At 38.6% G+C, this 17,942-nt stretch overlaps 1 protein-coding gene across 50 annotated transcripts in view; it reads left to right on the forward strand.

Moving 5' to 3' along the window:
• The window catches only part of NRXN3 (neurexin 3), a 1,708,033-nt gene that overhangs the window by 1,179,586 nt on the left and 510,505 nt on the right, over nucleotides 1-17,942 (forward strand). The gene's annotated exons all lie outside the window — the stretch shown is intronic.

Consider the following 17,942-nt stretch of genomic DNA (forward strand, 5'->3'; position numbering starts at 1 on the left):
CACCATTGCACTCTAGCCGGACTGGGAGACAGTGTGAAATTCCATTTCAAATAATAAAGAAATGCAGAATCTTAGACCCCACTTCAGACCCACTGAATGGGAATTAGCAGTTTAACAAGATCTCCAGTGGGGCGGGAGGCGGGCACCCACAAGCAGCTTAAAGTTTCAGGAGTGCTGCTTTAGAAACATTCCTTTCAGAGAGGGGAACTTGAACTGAGCCAAGATCTAAAACCATTTGAACTCCAGATTCAGAGAATAAGGTGAGTGGTCAACAGAACTGAGGGTTTAATAATTGGTTATAAGCCACTCTAATAGTTGTAGGTTTAAAGGAACATGTAAGTGTGAGATCAGTTACCCACTCCATTATTGTGAAAGATATGCTTTATAGTTAGCCTCAAAAAAAAGGAAGTCTGACTAGGTGTCCTCAATCTGTGTGGCAGATACAAGTAAGATCCCAAAGGTTAAAACAAAACAAACCAAAAAGGCCAACGGATCACAAACTGCAAGTCCGAGTTAAGCTCAAAATTAAAATAGGAGGTTTTGGAATATAATGGTAATGGAAATTTGATGTCAACATGTGAGGCTCCGCACTGTTTGGAACCTTGGTTTAGAAGCCAGAAGCAAAAGAATTTTGTCTAGACCTAATGCATACTCTAACTTAAGCTAATTGGAAATCTTTGCCTTTATTCTAGCAACCAAATCTGTGGCAGAGTTGGGAGTGGGGGTATTGGTGAGGGTTGTGGGTGGAGAGTGTAGCGTGTGGAGTCATGAGGTTGACCAAGCTGGGAGGGGGTCGTAGGGTGTGGAGGTTGGCCAAGGTCCTTTACAAAGTCCAGTGGCCATGTCAATTGAGGCCAAAATAAGAAACAAAGAGAATGTCTCCAAGTTAAGTGGGTGCCGCACTGTTGATCATTTCTTCCTCTTTTCATGACCTTTCAGCTACTTCAGGTTTTCTGGTTCGAGAAGGCCCTCCAGAGGTGTACCTGTGGTTCATGGGGCTCACCATGCCGTGGTCAGACCTTAGACCAATGCTATTACATTTAGGGACTTTGGGGAACTGTGATTCTCTCTGACATCATAGCAAAATTTTTGTGTGTGTGCAAAAGTACTACTACGTTTTTTGTTTTTGTTTTCTTTTTGCTTCTCATGAAGAGGACCTCCTTATTGTTGGTATCAGATTTTTCAAAGCACCTGGGATATAAAACTTTAAGGACAGCTGAATTGGAGAATTTCTACTTATTTTCCCCGGGGAACCCTTTGGAGCTCTGTCCTACTCAGCTGTGTTATCCTCTAAATTTCTGTAACTATATTAGTTGGATGTTTTGGAGTGCTAGAAACAGCAAATTTGACTCAAATTGCTCCAAACAATAAAACCAAATCACTGACATGTAACTGTTACTGCCCAGTGGATTCACCTTGCCCACTGCCTAGACACAACCAGTTTATCGGGACAGAAGAATTGCAATGGAGAAAGAATAATTCATGCAGAGCAAATTACGCAGGAGACCAGAGTTATATTATTACTCAAATGAGTCTCCCAGAGCATTTGGGGATCAGAGTTTTTCAAGATAATTTAGCGGGTAGGGGCTTGAGAAGTGGGGAGTGCTGATTGGTCAGGTTGGCAATGGAATCATAGGGCGTCGAAGTTAGGTTTTCTTAATGTCTCCTGTTCCTGGATATGATGGCAGAACTGGTTGGACCAGATTACCAGTCTGAGTGGTGTTGGCTGATCCCTCCAGTGCAAGGTCTGCAAAATATCTCAAGCACTGATCTTAGGAGCAGTTTAAGGAGCCTCGGGATCTTGGAGCCTCCAGCTGCCTGATTCCTAAACCGTAATGGCTCATCTTGTGGCTAATGTTATTCCCACAGAAGTCTCCAGGCAAGAAGGACGTCTGCTTTGGGGCTTTTATCATCTTTGTTTTAAGCTATAAGCTATAAAGTATAAACTAAGTTTCTCCCAAAGTTAGTTCAGCCTATGCCCAGGAATGAACAAGGGCAGTTTGGAGGTTAGAAGCAAGATGGAGTCAGGTAGATCTCTTTCAGTGTCTCAGTCATAGTTTTGCAAAGGCAGTTTCATAACTGAAAAGAACAGCCTGGCTCACTTTTCATGAGACTTGATACAGGGTGTGAAGGTGTCACCTAGGGCATTTTCTGCATCTGCCAGAAGATGACCTACCAAGGCTAGATCCTTGTGTACTTCTTAAATGTTGGCCAACAACTCTGGGTCCAACTGCTTTTCCTTTCAACTTGAGTTGGAGAGAAATCATTTTTGTTCCATCAATCTCAGGAAAATATTTTCAAATTCACTGAAGTTGGGTTGATTTAATTTACCTGCACAGTCCGGATGAAAGGATCTTTTTCTCTTGTTTGAGGAGACAATGTCTTGCTATCATGCCGAGGCTGATCTTGAACTCCTAGGCTCAGACAATCCTCAAGCAATCCTGTCTCGGCCTCCCAAGGAGCTGGGATTACAGGTGTGAGCCACCATGCCCTGCCTGACAAAATCACTTTTGCCAGAGGGATGGCTGATTTAGTTAGAGCATGTGCTCTATTCCTGGAGCCGGGGCAGTTGCCAAATGGAAGAAAGAATAAAATTCTGAGAAGGGCAGTAAAAAAAAAATGTTTACCTATTTTCTCCAAATGCCAGCTCCATTTGATACCTTACTCACAGGACTTTGATGACTTCAAGCGGAAGGTATAGTTATTTATATTCTGCTAATACAAGCTCTGAAGTCGAAAGTTTTAAGTGAAATAGCTGGGGTTGTGATACTGGTCTGCCAACTCCAGATCCTTCCAGGGCTCAATTGACCATGTAGGGGCCTAGTTTATGGAGATGAGTGCTAGGAGATGAGTGAGGGGAAGGGGCAGACTTTCTTTCTCCCATGAGCCTCTGCTCTCTGTTTGGTTAATAAGATCCATATATTTAATGTGCTCAATGTGCTTTAGTGTGTGACCAAACCCTTTGAGCCTGTTGTTATATTGGAAATGTAGAACTTTCCCAACACTGTTCAATTCCCTTAATCAATTGAAACTGCTGCCTAAATGGTTTACATAAAATAACTAAAATAATAGATTAAAATGGTTTTTTTTTCTTTTACATGTATTTGTTACATTAAGCTTTATGCCATGGTTATAGATCTGAAGCTAATTAAAACAATTATACATTGACTTTTTTATTGCTAAATTTATCATGTTTTTAGATGTGTAAAAATAAGAAACAGATTCAGATTAGAAAAATAAACTGTGACTCAAAAACATTAATGTGAAGTACATCTGAAAAATTTCTCTTTTGAAACTGTAATAGTCCTTTTACTAAAAAGTTGACAACATAACTTCATAACACAAAGTATATCAGGAGAATCTCTGGCAAAATTATGAAGGAAACTCTTATAGAATATTTAAGTCACCTAAGTTCCAGAATTCAACCTGTACTAAGCTTTTTATGACTCTGAGGGAAATATTGAGGATTTATGTTATAAAGGGAATAAACTATGTGATTATGTCTTATTCTGAATATAAACTGTAAGAAGTAGATTATCTCAGGTTTCATCCAATATGCTCCTATAATTCTTTCTAACACATGTCCTCTATTCACTAAGAACAAGAAGGCATCTCTGTTTTAACTGCATTTTTTCTGTTTTATTAAATTATTTTATTGGGTGAGTATTTGCAGGTTCCAACTACCCAGAAAATTATCAGTTAAAATATTTGCCTTATGGTCTCTGTGGCACTGAGCATTAGAAGCAAACTAGTGCAGTTTTGGCTTGGTACAGATTGAACACCCTTTCATGTTTCAAATATTTTTAGAGAAGAAATTCAGATTCAAAAGGCAGATAAGATTTATGATCACTTTGACATAAAGGGAGCAGCCATGGGTTAAATTACTTGCTTTAGGCGGGTAAGGGAAACTGATATTTCTTCTATGCTGTTTCTGTCATCAGCACCAGACTGTATAACGTGGGATCAACCAAAAACCTCTGACACAGCTCCTGTCCTCGGGGTGTTTATGATGAGGCTTTGAAAAAGCCAGACTAATAATTAGATTCTCAATGCTATGTCTTAGCAGGATGATACAGTTTGGGTGCTTGTCCCCTCCAAATCTCATGTTGAAATATAATCCTGGGCTGGGAGTGGTGGCTCACACCTGTAATCCCAGCACTTTGGGAGACTGAGGTGGGTGGATCCCCTAAATTCAGGAGTTCAAGACCAGCCTGGCCAACATAGTGAAACTCTGTCTCTACTAAAAATACAAAAAATTACCTGGGCGTGGTGGTGGGTGCCTGTAATCCCAGCTATTCGGGAGGCTGAGGCAGGAGAATGGCTTGAACCTGCAAGGCAGAGGTTGCAGTGAGCTGAGATCTTGCCATTGCGCTCCAGCCTGGGCAACAAGAGTGAAATTCCATTTCAAAAAAAAAGAAAAAGATATAATCCCCAGTGTTGGTGATAAAACCTAGGGGGAGGTGATTGGATTGGATCATGGAATCAGATCCCTCATGAATGGATTAGCACCATCCTTTTGGTAATAAGTGAATTCTCCCTCTGAGTTCACATGAGACTTGGTTGTTTAAAAGTGTGTGGCACCTCCCTCGTTGGCTCTCTTTGCTCCTGCTCTCACCATGTGATAGCCCCCTTTGCCTTCTGCCATGATTGAAAGTTTCCTAAGACCTCGCCAGAAGCTGAGCAAATGTAAGCTCATGCTCCCTTATGTCCTGCAGAACCATGAATCAATTAAACCTCTTTTCTTTGTAAATTACCCAACCTCAGATATTTCTTTATGGCACCATAGAAATGGCCTAACACACAAGATATGTCTGCTTGACCTCCAAAATAAAATTTGATCTCAAATCTCTGATTCTGCCTCTATCAACCTACTCTGGGCTACTATCATTTCTCACCTGAACCACAGCTATATTCCCCTAAATGATCTTCCTGCTTCAATTTCTTTCCTACCAGTTTATCCTCCATAATGGCAGCCAGAGTTATTTAAAATGTAAAACACAGTAGCCGGGCACAGTGGCTCATGCCTATAATCCCAGCACTTTGAGAAACTGAGGAGGATGGATTACCTGAGGTCTGGAGTTTGAGACCAGCCTGACCAAAACGGTGAAACCCCATCTCTACTAAAAATATAGAAAATTAGCCAGGCATTGTGGTGGCCACCTGTAATCCCAGCTACTCAGGAGACTGAGGCAAGAGAATTGCCTGAACCTGGGAGGTTGGTTGCAGTGAGCCAAGATCGCACCATTGCACTCCAGCCTGGGCAACAAGAATCAAATTCCATCTCAAAAAATAAAAATAAAATGTAAAACACATTATAAAATGATCTTGCCAAAAAATGGTTCATTGATGTCCTGGTGCACTTAAAAATCCAAACTTTTTCTTATTGCCTGAAAATCTTTATCTTAGCATTTCCAGAATCTCAGATCTCCTATGCTACCACTCTGCCCCTAAGGTCACTACCCTCTGATTACGTTAACTTTCCTGTTCTTTGAAGATGTCTTGGAACTTGCCATTGTTTCTATGTGGAACGCGTTTTTTCTGTATGTTTAGGTGGATAGCTCCTTCTCATCATCCAGGGTTCACTTACATCTCACCTCTGTGAAGAGATTTGCCTTGATTGCCCCGTCCAAAAAGCTCTTATTTGTTAACTTACTTACATGGATAATATGTCCTCCCCAACTTCAAGTTCATGAGGCCTGTGTTTCTGTCTTGTTTATCACCCCAGTCTCAACGTCTTAAAATAGCACCTCATAGGCTCTCAGTAACAGAAGACAGCACCAATTTAATACACTGAAAATGCCACAGGGTTTTATAAAAATGTAAAAACATTCAGGCTTTATTTGGTGAACATTATGAGTCATTACATGAATTGGAGCAAAACACTTGAGGTTAAATAATATTTGAATGGGCTCTGAGAGGCAGGGGGAAGGTGGTCATACTTTTTCTCCTACCCTTATCCCCTACTGTGATAAGAAAATACAGAATAAATTTCTTTAAAATTAAAAAAATAACTCAAACTACCTGTGATTTTAATTTTTCCGAGCTTTTTTTTAATTTGGAGAAATTTTTAAAAAATTAAATAAAAACTAGAAATAATAATGTCTTGACAAAGTATTAACTTGATCTAGTTTCAGAAAGATTTCATTAAACTGCCTGATAAAGTGATTATTCAGTGTCACTTCGGGAGAGTTTTCAGTAATTATCTGGAATGATTTTTAGAATGAGGCAACATTTCCCTTTTCAGTAGCACGTGAAACTGTCTTGGTATTGACACAGAAATGCTGATAGGAAAAGGTGATGAACTCATTCACACTAAAAATAAGACATCTACCTCCAAAAGTCCTAGAAATACGTGGAAAGAATGCTTGGCCCTTTTCTCCCAATTAAGACCATTCACAAATCACTTTTGAGAGTAAAGTGACAATGAAATTTTTCTCACTCAAGTTCTAACTCATTTCTAGGCATATAATTTGAATTAAACCCTTACATATAATATTCTAATTAGATTTTTCTTCCTTCACAGCTTTTAAAGCTTTCCATAACCTTTGTGCTCTCTTTTTTCTGTTAATCCTTCCAATGCCAGCATCCTGCCAAGAGAGTATTCACTGCAGTATTTCCATCATTGTTTACGGAGCCACAAGTTTTCCCCAGGATATTGAAATTACCCATCCGTTAAGAAAATGCAGTCTTGGATTTGTAATTATTTAGTTGACTCTTATTCAACTATGTGATGTAAGTAGGCCCTTTCTCCCTAATGTTTTATTACCAGTTAAAGTGCAGACAAGTGTTTTACTTTAATTTAGATAAAGAGTAGATAGCAGAGAGCTGAAATGTCCTAAATTAGGTACATTTTTGGTGGTTAGTTCTATAGTTAATCTTCTTAATTTATCACTTAGAGTAGGGCAATCACAGTCTGGAAATGAGCCAGGATTAGTGTTATCACTGGGAAGTAATTGTAACTTTTGGGTTTGTACCAAGAAGTATGTAGAACTTTTGAGACTTCTTCATTATCAATTACCGCAGATTTCTGCACCCAGCTCCACTATGTATCTCCACCCCTTTATCACAGAACCTTAGGAGAGAATGTTCTTTTATAACTCCCCCACGGAGTTGCTTAATGCTGCCTTTAATTTAATTGAAAATGGTTGATCAGTAAGGTCACTTTTTATGGATTTATTTCCATTGTTTGATGTGGCAAATTATTAATTATCATTATCTAAATTAGCATGGATTGCCATGAAAAGTGAAAGGAGTAAATTGCTTTATGGATTTCCTAGCGCATAGTACACGTATAACTTTTCTGAATACACATTCTCTTCTGCAGTTAGTTTGTGCCAGATTTCAATTCCTACGCTACAAGTTCTCCAGCAAGCTAGAGGTGTCTGTGTCCAACTGGACATGCTAAAAAAATTCAAGTTTTGCAAAGTACGATAAGTAAGGCCTCCAGAATCTTAAAAAGAAAATCAATGTGATTATTGATAGAATTTTAGTGACCACCATATACGGGAATACCTGTGGAAGCAGGAAGCAGGAGGAAATGAAACTGTTTCCTGAAAACAAACTAGACATTAGGAGAGAAAAAGAAGAGAAAGAAAAGGACTGCAAATACCTGTTTCTTATTCTGAAAGCCCATGTTATGGGTTGAATTGTGTATCTTGCCTCCGTCATCCCTGGGAAAAAACAATATACACACATACACACACACACGCACATGGACACACAATTATATGTAATATGTTGAAGTCCTACCCTCTAGTACCTCAAAATGTGGCGTTATTTGGAAATAGGCTCTTAACAGAGGTAATCAAGTTAACATGAGGTCTTCAGTGTGGGCCCTAATCCAATAGGATCAGTGTCCTTATAAGAGGAAATCTTGACATAGACATACATAGAAAGAAGATGATGCAAAGAGACACAAGGAGAAGATGCCATCAGCAAGCCAAGGAGAGAGGCCTAGGATGGCCCTTAGAAGGAACCAATTTTGCTAACATCTTGGGTTTGGACTTCCGGCCTCTAGAACTAGGTGCCAATAAATTTCTGTTGTTTAAGCCATAGAATCTGTGGTAGTTTGTTATAGCATCTCTATCAAACTAATGCAGCCCATTTCATATTAAAATTAAAACATATTGGGCCGGGCGCAGTGGCTCACGCCTGTAATCCCAGCACTTTGGGAGGCCAAGGCGGGTGGATCATGAGGTCAAGAGATCGAGACCATCCTGATCAACATGGTGAAACCCCGTCTCTACTAAAAATACAAAAAATTAGCTGGGCATGGTGGCGTGTGCCTGTAATCCCACCTACTCAGGAGGCTGAGGCAGGAGAATTGCCTGAACCCAGGGGCCGGAGGTTGCGGTGAGCCGAGATCGCTCCATTGCACTCCAGCCTGGGTAACGAGTGAAACTCCATCTCAAAAATAAAAATAAAAAATAAAAATTGAATTAAATTAAACATATTATATGAAAGCTTCCCCAAACACCAGAACACTAAAATCTATAAGAGTTTCATTAACTGTTCTCATTGAATGTCAGAATGTGGAATCCAAAGAAATTCAGGGTCTGCAGAGTAATGTCAGAGCATTTTATAATCCAACATTCAAGTACACTCTGATTGGGAGAGAATTTATTTTCATGCAGATCTTTAATAAAGGAATCCTACTTTCATTGTAGTGATAAGAACAAGTCACAGACCTTGTTAAACCTGATTCTGAATCTTAGTCAGACAAGGGTGAGGAACTAAAATATGTAGAGAATTGAGTCACATAGTGCTTACTCTACCATGGGACTCTGGTGTTGGAATTTTAAAATGACAATGTGAATGCATCATAGAGATTTATCCTGGTCTAGCTTATATATGGACCAAAGGTGATTTACCAGGTTTATCATTTTATATTGAAGCCCATAAACTCTCTCTTCTGTATCGTTCTGTTCAGGAGTGCACGTGGCATAGAACAAATCAGTCTTTGACGCTCATTGGAGGACAGGATGGGTGCTTTGTTTCTGTGGGTCAGTGGCATCTTTCTCTGAATCCATAATCCTCCAATCCATTTCAGGCCTTTTATGTAGTTCTACTGCAACCCAGAACTCCTTCCAGGCTTTCCTATCCAGGAGCAATTATGAGGTTGAGTGTTAAGTACTTATAAGACAACACATGCTACACAAAACTTTTTATGAATGTTATGTCCGTATCAACTCTTTGACATTAATGCTATTATTATCCTCAATGTACAGACGAAGACACTGAGGCTGAAAGGATTTAAATGACTTCTCCAGAGTCACATAGCAGTATATGCTAGAGGCAGGACTCCAACCCAGAAATGGCAGAAGAGCTGATATTTTCAGCTAATGGTCTCTGCTGCCACCCTTAACAGCTTCTAAAGTGTCAGATTTCTCCATCAAATCCTTCTTGCCTGGTCTGTCTGATCGACTAATCTCTGATAATGTGGCAAAGGGTTATAATAAATCTCTTCCCTTCTAGAAAAGACATTTGCATTTAACTGGATGTTTATGAAATAATGTGCTGGCATAAAGAAATGATACTCATGGTGGGAATTGCTCATTTTTTTTTTTGATAGAATGTATAATCTTGGACAAACCATGACTTCATGAGTCTTAGTTTATCATCTATAAATGCCAGGATTGGATTAACTACTCTCTAAAGATCTCTTCCAGATTTAAAATTCTATGATTCTTTTACAGTAAATGCAACTTCTTTTCAACCTATGTGTATATTTGGCCCTTTATTGAACCTTTTTATAAGCTGCCAATTGGAAATACACCGTCATGGTAGATATGACAATGAGCAAGTCACTTAATAGCTATCAGCCTCAGTTTCCCAATCTACAAAAGGAAAATATTAAGAGTACCTACCTCACAGGGTTAATATTATATACACAAACAGTAAAATGCCTGGAACAGAGCAAGGGCTCACTAGCTATCACTTTAATAATATGATAAGTGCTCCTGTGATCAGTTCTATTATCATCTCCCTGCAGAAATCACAGTTTATCTAAGGTTATAGTAAAAACACCCATCATGGCTGCTTCTTTTAATCATAAGGCATTTCATATGGAGTGCATCTTTTAACTTTGTATTCTAGAGGCATTGGTATCTCACTAAAAGCTGGGCAGTATTTATATCAAGCAGTATATCATCCACGTGTTCATTTATGCATGCAGACTTTCACGCCCGCTCCAAGCTGTGAGAACAATAGGCGCTTTAATAGTCTGAAGCAAGAAGGATATTAGCTCCATGAATCTTTATTTTAAATTACATTTCTGAGTTAGATATGTCAAAATGGTAGAACAAGTTAAGCGAGATTGTATTCCCCAGTAGGGCTATTGATGTTGGTTGCAAATAAATTGCTGGAGCAGGTGATGATAGCAAAGTCCATGCCATCTTTTATTTAGCAAAGTATTTCTCTTGCTAACAGTTCCTTCTGAATGCTTTCCTTTCTTCTGTTTCACATCAATCATATTTGACACGTTGCCCAACGTCAGGGTAAAAAAAAATTGCGTCTGGCTAATCATCCAGATGTTTGGCCTCACACTGACTGAAACATCTGGATGTGTGACTAAATGTTATGTTCTTTCATCCAGTTATTTTGTGTTGTATTAGACAGAACCGAAGAATAAACCCCGGGATCATCTTCTGTTAGGAGAAAGCTTAGAGAATCTGAAGTCTAAGGTTCCAGAACAAAGGCCTTACTGGTTTCATAGTCACATAGCTGTCAGCAGAATCAGGATCCATTGAGATAATATGTGTGGAAGCATTATATAGTATGTGAAGACAGTATAAGGATTTGAGAAGCTCATGATGTTAAAATAATTCTATTCCTTTTACTTGGGTTATGCAATGGCCAAAGAATGTTTCTCTTCTGGAAAGAAGGTTTAAAACAGAATAAAAATAAATTGGCATTAGAAGCCAAGAATGCAGAGCTAGATCAATAATAATAACAGCTAAGATATGTCTGATGCTGACTTCAATCCATGAACTCTTTAATGTTCTGCACAGATTTAAACTTAAAAATGATCCTTTGAAGTGGACCCTACTCCTTTTTCCTTTATACAAATGAAGTAACTAAAGATCAGACTGCAGTTAACAATTTACCCTAGTTCAGAAGCTCAAAATTTGGATTCAGACAATTTGATTCCAGAGTCTGTGTATTTAACCTGTATACTTCCTCTGAAATCAAAATATTTATTCAGCTTCCAACATTATGACTTATTAAACTTGGTTTTGTCACTATAAAGTGGGGATAGCATGACATACTTTAAAAGGATTATTGTAAAGATTAATTGAAAGGATGCATGTAAAACATTTAACAGTGTTATTTTTTTGGTAAGTATTAAGTAAAAGTAGCTATTTTTCCTCTACATTATTGGATATGGAATCAAACAAATATTTCAGTACTAATTTAATTTGAGTAATATATTCTCACAATCTCACTTTCTGAAAATTCATTCAGTAGAATTTTTTTTTTTCTTGGAAGAGCATTCCTAGCAGGTTAAGCACTTTTGATCAACTCTTGATATAGGAAGAATAATTCTTAGAATAATTGGAAATCCTCAAATTACATGTTTCTGTTTCATTCCCCTAAAAATACATATTCTGAATATGGAAAATTCTATTTCTTTTTAATGAGCATATAGTGAGTATCTATTAAGGGGAAGATACGTGCTGAGCTTCCTCTCGCCTTCCTTTTCTCCCCCTTTGTTTCTCTTGCCCTGCCTTTCCAGTCTTGTACAGTAAACTTTGTTTCCTTTTGCTTTTGAAATTCAGGAATCAAGGTATTTAAATAAGTTGCATCGTATCTCATAAACAAAAACAAAAAAATGAGATGCAATATTTTAACTCATTTTGGGACACGAGGCCCAGTGTTCTATCCAAAGGCTGTGAAATATTGCTATCACTAATAAGTATAATGATGAAAGCCACTGATTATTGGACAACTACTACATGCCTGATATATCGCGGTGTGCTTTACATACGTTTTCTCATTTAAAGCCTAGAAGTTCTTGCGATTGACACTTGGGTGTCACGGGCAACTCTTTTTTCCACCATTTTATCCTATGATCTGGGGTCTTTAGTCAATTGTATTACTGTTGTTCAGAGTGACCTTTATTTGATTCTTTTACCTTTCAGAATCCTCCATTACTCATGTATGAGGAGCACACATTTATAATTAGGAAGTAAATCTGATCATCAACTCGGAGAAGGCAATGGGCAAAGCTGACATGTTTTAAAAGACTTTTCAGTTTGCTAGCTTTCAGTAGGGTGGGTTTCTGTCACATCTACGACATCTTTTGTCAACACTCAGGATGATTCAATTGCAAGATTATAACGTTGTCCGACCCTAAGTGAAAGTGACACATTCTTCTTCTTTTAGTGGCTTCATAAAAGTCAAATGTTTAATCTCAGGAGAAAATTTAGAAGATGGAAGTAAAACCTTAATGAGATGCAACATAAATAATAGAAGTCCCTTTGCATGCAGTGACTTGTGATGAGGTTTCTTCAAATAAACAAACTATAAAATGGAGCATTTCAGAAGCCTAAAATACACTAGTAAACACTGTGTTTTAAAAATATAGTATCAATGATGCTAAACATTCATTAAATAAAAAGAGTTAGACAACTGGTGTCTGTAAAAATATTATTTTTCCAAAACACTACAAATGTATCACCAAAAAATAAACACATTTTAAAAATTAGGTGACTGTGTTCATGAATTTTTAGTCCATGAAACCCGAAGAGTTACCTGGCCACAGCAAAGATTCTTTTTGGTCCTTTATCCAGCCTGTTGTGCAATAGTGCCTCCTGTTCCAGTCACGTTGCATGCGCCTGCACTCACGTGCACTCAGATGTGCCTGTCATTTGTAAATTTCTCCCAGTGCTTGTTACACGGAAGGTATTCAAGGAGTGGTAGCCATTCTCACTGTATCATTCTTATTATTATTTAAAAATATATGTGGAAAAGGGAAAAGAGTAAACTTGGGTTGTTAAAATACCGGAAGGATATCTATAATTTAACACCAGTTCATGTTCGTTTTCAAATGACTCCAAAATGCCCTCACTTATTGGTTTAGAAATAATGTAACAAAACAAATTGTATTGTGTCTCCAAAGAACATTTTGCTAAGTGCCTGAGCTGTACAAAACACTGTAGTAAATGCTGACACATGAGGATTGTGAGAGATGAATGGTGATATCTGGCTTTTGCTTCCCCAGTATAGATCCTGTCCAAGGTATGGATAATTGTTGTTGGTTATGATCATTAAACTTGCAGTGTTAGGTCAGTTAGCATAGAAGCATAGTTTTTTGGATGGTCTTTAAGAATGTTACTGAAAAATTTAAATCAGAGTATTTGTCAAAGGAGGGTGACAAGATTTGGTTATTGTCAAAAAGGAAAATAATCTAGATTTGTTTGGTCTTGCTACTGATTGTGAATAAGTCATCAATACTTAATGATAAGGAATCAATCTGCTGTGCCATATTGGTAGATAAAACGCTGCTACTCCTCCTATTCCTGGATTTATCTGTCTTCCCTTCCCCTCCCCTCCCGTCCTTTTCTCCTCTCCTCCCCTCCCCTCCTCTTCCCTCTCCTCCCCTCCCCTCCTCTTCCCTCTCCTCCCCTCCCCTCCCCTCCTCTTCCCTCTCCTCTCCTTCCCTCCTCTTCTCTCTCCTCTCCTTCCCTCCTCTTCTCTCTCCTCCCCTCCCCTCCTCTTCCCTCCTCTCTCTTCCCCTCCCCATTCTTCTATTCCTTTCTTTCCAATTCTTCCTTCTTTCACATCTCCCAGCTCCCCCAATTGGCTTCTTTTCTACTGCATGCCTTGTTACCCTATGCCTAGTTATGATCCTAGTTATAACCCCAGTCAGAGCAGACACAAAGTAAACTCAGGAGCAGGGGATTATAAAGCTCAAAATTGTTCCTTGACTTCTAGTGGCACTGATGCTCTCAACATGCTACATCTCCTTCAGTTTTCACAAGTGAGCTCCTAAGAATTTACTGATATTCTTTCTTGATATGCATCCACTATTTAATGGTAACAAAGACACCGTATGTTAGCCAGAAGTGTGTAGCCTCCTCCCCACTCTGGATTTCTTTCTCTCGACTCTAAAATGTGCTCCCGGCATTAACGGGGAGGCAATATAATGCTAAGTATACAGGCACGTTGGGATTCAGGCTGTTTAACTCCATTCTTTACCCAGCCACATGCTCACCTGTGCAACCATGAGCAGATATTTAAAATATCTGGGACTTTTTTGATGTCATCTCTGCTATGGGATAGTAATAATACATATTTCTATCTCCGAGGGCTGTGTGAACTTTAGATGAATTTATACTCTTAGAAACTCAGTTTCTTGGCATGTGAGACTTGCAGTGCTAAGTCTAGGACTGTCTCAGGCAAACGGGAACAAGCAAGGGCCTTCCTGTGCCAGGCACAATGCCACACATTTTATGTTTATTAACCTACTTCACCCTTGCAGCAACCCCAAGCAACTCTCCAAGTTTTAGCACTGAGAGTTCTCCATTTTGTGAGACCCCTCAGGCTTCAGTTGGGATGACGGTTGGTCACTCTAGCACTCAATAATTATCTATCATGGTTCCTTTCATTCTTATGGCTTCTACTGAAAGTTTTTTACCATAGTGCCAAAGATGAAAAAAAGCAATAGATGGTAATGGTTTTCTTGGCTTCTATTTACAATGTTATTATTTTACTTTTAAATTCTCTGATATCTTCTACCCTTTCATACTTCTTAATTAAGTACTCCTTTATGTTCTGTTCAGTCAAGAATCAGCTGATCCTATCTCATAACCCCAAACATATCTTTTCTATTTCATCTCTTGACTAGTTAAAATCTCACACAGCAGCTAAGATCTCCATGCATACCTGAGTAAAGAAACGCCTGAGGTCAAAAATTGTAATGTAAATAAAAATATTTTCCTTTATATATAATTTATCTGTATTATATAATATGAAGTCTCGATTAGAATAGGGAAAAATGAAATTCAAGAATGATTAGAATATTATTGTGAAGTGTTCTGCTAATATTTTTCTTCCTATTAAATAACTCTATTTTTTTTTTTGTATTTTTTTTCCATAGCAAAGTAGTCTACCAGTAGAGAAGAGTGCCCTTTAAAAGACTGAATTCGGTGAAATCTATTCTTTTTTTCTAAAACCCGGTGGCCTGATTAAAACTAGCCTTGTTTGCTGCCTTCTACTGTTTGAAGAAAAAGGTCGCCTTCACACTTAGTTTCTCTTGCTGTCTTTTGTTTGGAGTGTGTGTGGGGGTGTGTTATTTATGCAGGCATAGTTCCTTGTTATGGGATTATGGGAACTCCGAGAGCCAATTGTTACTGTTTTTTAGTGCTGCCTGCTGTGTTGTCCTTAAACTCTTGCTTTTCCTGGAATGCACAACTTTCCCCCAGCTCCTGGTTTAGCCATTGATGTCATATCTTCATGCTGCATTCTTGTGCCTCTGAAATCGTGTTCAAAAGAGCATTTGTGTTTAAAATTCATCTACAGTCTCACCATATTTAAAGATAATTGCAGAAGGTAAAACACTATTAATAGGAACAAATTTACTAGCATCTCTCTTACCATGTGTCTTATGCATAAAGCAGTTTCTGGATGTTGGATTTTAGAGTGCCTATTGTGGTAGTCTACTTTACCTTCAGCCGCTGTCTCCCTGTCTCCCCATTCAACTAAAGCTCCTGCTGATTATGTTCCATTTACTTTTTTTCTTTTTTTGAAATGGAATCTGGCTCTGTCACCTAGGCTGAAGTCCAATGATGAGGTCTTGGATCACTGCAATCTCTGCCTCCTGGGGTTCAGGTGATTCTCCTGCCTCAGCCTCTGGAGTAGCTGGGACTATAAGCATGTGCCACCCCTAGATAATTTTTGAATTTTTAGTAGAGGCAGAGTTTCACTGAGTTGGCCAGGCTGATCTCGAACTCCTGACCTCAAGTGATCTACCTGCTTTGTCCACCCAAAGTGCTGAGATTAGAGGCATGAGCCACTGCACCCAGCCTGATATGTTCAATTTAATAAATGAATATGCTGAAAGATATAAAATGTGTTAATCCCTAATCGCATGTTGCTGTGACATTTAATATGGCTGATTCTAATAGAGTTTGTGACTTTTGGGGAACACTATGAATGGGACATTATGTATATTTGTATTAAATAACATACGAGACATTTGAACAAAAATCCTTGTAGTCTATATCCTCCATCATTATTTTCTCTTCTGTGTAACAAATGACCAAGCAAAAGTAATAAATTAAAATATGAGTAAGTCTATTTTTACAGTATCCATAATTTATTGTAAACTTTTTTTTTAAAAAAAAAGAAAAATGTCAGCTTCTATTCCTTTAAAGAAGCGAAGCAAACCAACATGGTTACAACTAAGGCCATTTGATTGGGGTTTGGCTTGGTCAGTCTCAGCATGGCCCATCATTTAAGCTTTCCTGGGACCGTCCCAATTTAAGCACTGAAAGTTTCACGTGCTGCGAAAACACACACTCCTTTGAGTACTTACTGTTGACTTCTAGGTGACCCACTTAAGGGCTTCTTCAAGAAGGGCATGCAGGAAGACTGTTGAGATTCTTCAAAGCACTCTTCCCCAAGGCCATTAGATGAGGCCCAATTTTCTCAGCTTGATATTCCTGAGAACCGCTCTTCTTTTATTTCCAGGATCAAAGAAAAAGCAAATAAACTGGTGGTATATATATGTTTTTAAAAGTGAGCCATTGGAAGGATTCAGAAGACAAACAATGACCATTTCACCCCAATACGTCACTATAGATATGAATGCCGCTCATAGAATCGATATGTTATGTTTTTAACTTCTGTGCTTTAGGATTTTCCTGTTTGGGTTGTTTATGTGCATGTGGTTTTGGTGGAATTTCTTCCCCTTTCCTCTGTTTCTTGTTCCTTCTCTTGCTCCGTTGGCCTGGGAACATGGCTGCCACACTATGAAGGGCTGGAGATTAGTAACATCAAGCAGTGGGCTTTAAAGTTAGTTTGCGCCTTGGTTTTGAAGTGTTTGCTCAGGTCTCAGATGCACAGGGGACTTTGTCATCGTTCTTCTGGCATCTACTACACACAGCACATCAGTTATTTTCGTAAAATGAGCACAGGCTCTTGGGAGGTGAGTCCTAGTCTTTTTATGTCCTGCAGGCAAAGCCTTGGTATTTCCTTCAGACTAAACCAAAACCAAAATAATGGGAAATGTTGTCCCTGAACATTCAAATTAGGCTGAGAACACAGAGCCAGAGGCTGTCAAAAGAAACTGTCCTAAAAGAAGTGGTGGTACCTGGGGAACATGTTTAGTGTTAAACTGGTTTTTGCGAAGATTATTTTAATTAGCGTCCTCCCAAAGCCCTCCCCTTATTCTCCTTGCTGAACTGTTTGAACATCACATCCTTGAAAGGCCAACCACGACTAACTCTCCTGACCCTCTGCCTTATCCTCATATCTTTAAAGATGTGACTTAAAGGAGAAAAAATTATGTTGTTAATTTCATCAACTAGGGCAAAGGGGAAAATGTTCATTTTGATGCAGGAAGTTAAGGGGAGGATGGGAAGAGGCTATGATTACAATTCCCGTAATACATTCATGTATATTTAATATACCACCTTGATTTGTGGCCTCAAGTTACATAACTACATATGTTTGCAGTGTAATTCTTTTCATAATCATGCAGCCTCAATGGGATAACATTTGTATGAGTTTTTGTAATCCAATATGTCAAATGCCTGTTTCCACCAACCAAATATTTTGGTTTCAGGTAGCAAAGGCAGTTCTTTCAATTCATATCTGTTCTTATTACATTCTGATTGCTTTATAAAGAAATTAAGTATTTTCCCATTTTTCTGCTCTGTGGAAGTCACCTTCAGAGTAAGGGGAGGGGTGACTGTTCTTGCCAATTTTTAAGCAACTGG

Source organism: Callithrix jacchus, chromosome 8 (assembly GCF_049354715.1).
Source record: "Callithrix jacchus isolate 240 chromosome 8, calJac240_pri, whole genome shotgun sequence".
In the NCBI taxonomy this organism is placed as follows: domain Eukaryota; kingdom Metazoa; phylum Chordata; class Mammalia; order Primates; family Cebidae; genus Callithrix; species Callithrix jacchus.